The sequence below is a fragment of the Apium graveolens genome, chromosome 7 (genome assembly GCF_009905375.1).
Source record: "Apium graveolens cultivar Ventura chromosome 7, ASM990537v1, whole genome shotgun sequence".
Lineage (NCBI taxonomy): Eukaryota > Viridiplantae > Streptophyta > Magnoliopsida > Apiales > Apiaceae > Apium > Apium graveolens.
In genome coordinates this window covers 49,845,779-49,848,367 of record NC_133653.1, presented here as the reverse complement: position 1 = coordinate 49,848,367, position 2,589 = coordinate 49,845,779, and the positions used below count along the sequence as shown (strand labels likewise).

The following is a 2,589-nucleotide window of genomic DNA, read 5'->3' as shown; positions in this document are numbered from 1 at the left end:
ATCGTGCCTTTTATCATATATTAAATAATTTTGTAGTTTACCAGTTATATAACACTATTTATTTAAATTTTTAATAATTAAAATTGGGGAATAACTGTTAAATAGACCTGGCAAAATGGGTCTGTATTCGAAGAACCGAACCGAAATCTATGGATCCGAGATCCGATCTGAGATCCGAATTATATAATCCGATAATTATCCGAAAACCAAATTAAACCGATTCGAAAATTACCCGAACCGAAAATTTAACCGAAAATGATCCGAAATACTAGATCCGATTATAAATTGGAACCGAACAAAACCGATTCATATTATATTTGAACCGAATATGATCCGAAATAAGCAAACTTCATACTTAAATGTATCTTATATTCGTGATAATTTAATTATTTAATTATAAATTAATGTAAAAGTATATTATATTATATTAAAAGTATTACATTTAATAAAAATATATTTTTTAAGTCTCAAAATATGAAAAAATAAATAAGTTAAGATCCGAAATATCTAAACCGAATTTAATCCGAACCGAATTTTGTCCGATTTTTATCCGAATTTTATCCGTTTTTTATCCAAATTTCATCTAAACCGAATCACATCTGATCTGATCCGAATAACCTCGAGTTATATCATAATCCGAAAGTGGAACCGATCCGAAATAGATCTGATCCGAAACCGATCCGGTTATCCGATTTGCCAGGTCTACTGTTAAACCAAATTAAACCTAATTCCGATTAGGGCTGTCAAACGGATAATTCGGGTACGCATAGGGCTGTAAACGAACCGAACTCGGACGAACTCGGACGAACATTTCACGAACACGAACATAAAATTAACGAACCGAACATTGTTCGATAACGTTAACGAACAAAATTTTGGTCCGAACTCGAGTTCGCTTATTCACGAATCGAACACGAGTTGTTCGCGAACCTAACCGAACCGAACTCGAACCCGGACGAAAAACGGACAGCCCATTAAAACTTAAAATCAATATGATTTTTTGGGCCTTTGTGTTTGAAGCCCAACCCATAGAACCCAGTCATGTACACATAAAACGCAAATCCATATAAGCCCAATCAAAGAAATAACAAAATAAAAATAAATTCAGATTAGAGTATTAGACACACTACTCTTACCGCGGCACGAGACGACGCTTACGCTACAATCCCTAAATTCGACGAGACTCGAGAGGCTAAGAGGCTAGAGACAAGAACACTTTGATTGTTTGGATTAGGTATGAATCACTTTGTTTATGAAACACTTTGATTTTAAAATTAAGTTTTAGGGTTTTAGGTATGAAACACTTTGATTTTGGATTTTAAAATTTAAAATTAAGTTTGATTGTTGCTTGTTGGGTTGTACTTGTATACGAATTCAGTTGCTTAAGCTTTGTTTACGAATTACGATTAATCCATGGTTATGAACAAAGTCTCTACTATACGACATGATTAAGGTTAAGCTAATTATGTAAATGTAAATGAATGTTGTTTTGTTATTCAGTTGGTCTGAATAGAATTAAAGACAGTAGTAAAAATTAAAAATAGAATGGCATGTTAGCCAATTATTTGGGGCAATAGTATTGTGAATCAGGGTGCCTTTGCTTTCAGAGACAAGCCTCTGAAGTCTAGACTCTGCAACATCTTGCTTATCAATTCTGAATTAATAAGATGGTGACTAGCATGAGTCCCGCAGGCTTCCCCAGCTCTATGTCTCCCTCTTATAATTTCTACCCTCTTGACACCTCATCTGTGTTTCTGGATGTTAGGACAGAATCATTATGATTTTTACTTGACGATCACGGACAAGAAAGACGATCTTTCTGGATAGTTTTTTTCTTTGTTTTCATGTAAATTAGTTCAATTCAGTTGCTTTGTTTTCATGTAAACTAGTTCAATTCAGTTGCTTTGTTTTCATGCAAATTAGTAATATTTGATTGTTTAAATAATTAAATGCAGATTGCAACGCTTAAAAATGTGCATGTTTTGCTTTCTTCTGGATGTGGGATGCAGGATGCTCATGGAGACATGGACAGTAGTTAAATAACTTCTAACTTCTAGCTCCAAGAATCGACTATCGAGACATTTAGTTTTTAATTTTCATTTTGGGTTGGTTTTGTAATAACTAATGAGTTATCGGTCTTTAATTTATCATGCACATATGTACTTATTCCAGCTGCAGATTTACAATTTAGGTGCTAATTTGTTAAGTATTAGTGTATGACTGTATGATCTGTAAAGTATGCTGAATTTACATTTTTTCTCGAACGAACTCAAGATTCACGAACTCGAGGCGAGTTCGAGTCGAACTCGAACGAACTCTAGCCGAACACGAGTCGAACAACAGTTCGTTCGTTAAGCTTAACGGACCAAAAAATTGGGTCGAACTCGAGTTCGGTAAGCTATCGAACCGAGCTTATTGAGCTCGAACTCGAACGAACTCGAGCTCGAACTCGAACGAACTCGAGCGAGCTTAACGAACTGCTCGGTTCGTTTAAAGCCCTAGATACGGATATAGGCATGCCTATATTCGTATCCGCATCCGCAATTATCGGATTCGAATACGGATAATATCCGCTTTTTCTCGGATACG

At 35.1% G+C, this 2,589-nt stretch overlaps 1 long non-coding RNA gene across 1 annotated transcript; it reads left to right on the top strand.

Annotated features, from left to right (window-relative positions):
- Positions 1-1,103: 1,103 nt before the first annotated feature.
- On the top strand, positions 1,104-2,167 carry LOC141672896 (uncharacterized). Its single transcript, XR_012555736.1, has 2 exons — positions 1,104-1,234; positions 1,956-2,167. It is a non-coding gene; the product is annotated as an uncharacterized LOC141672896 (long non-coding RNA).
- The last annotated feature ends 422 nt before the right edge of the window (positions 2,168-2,589 follow it).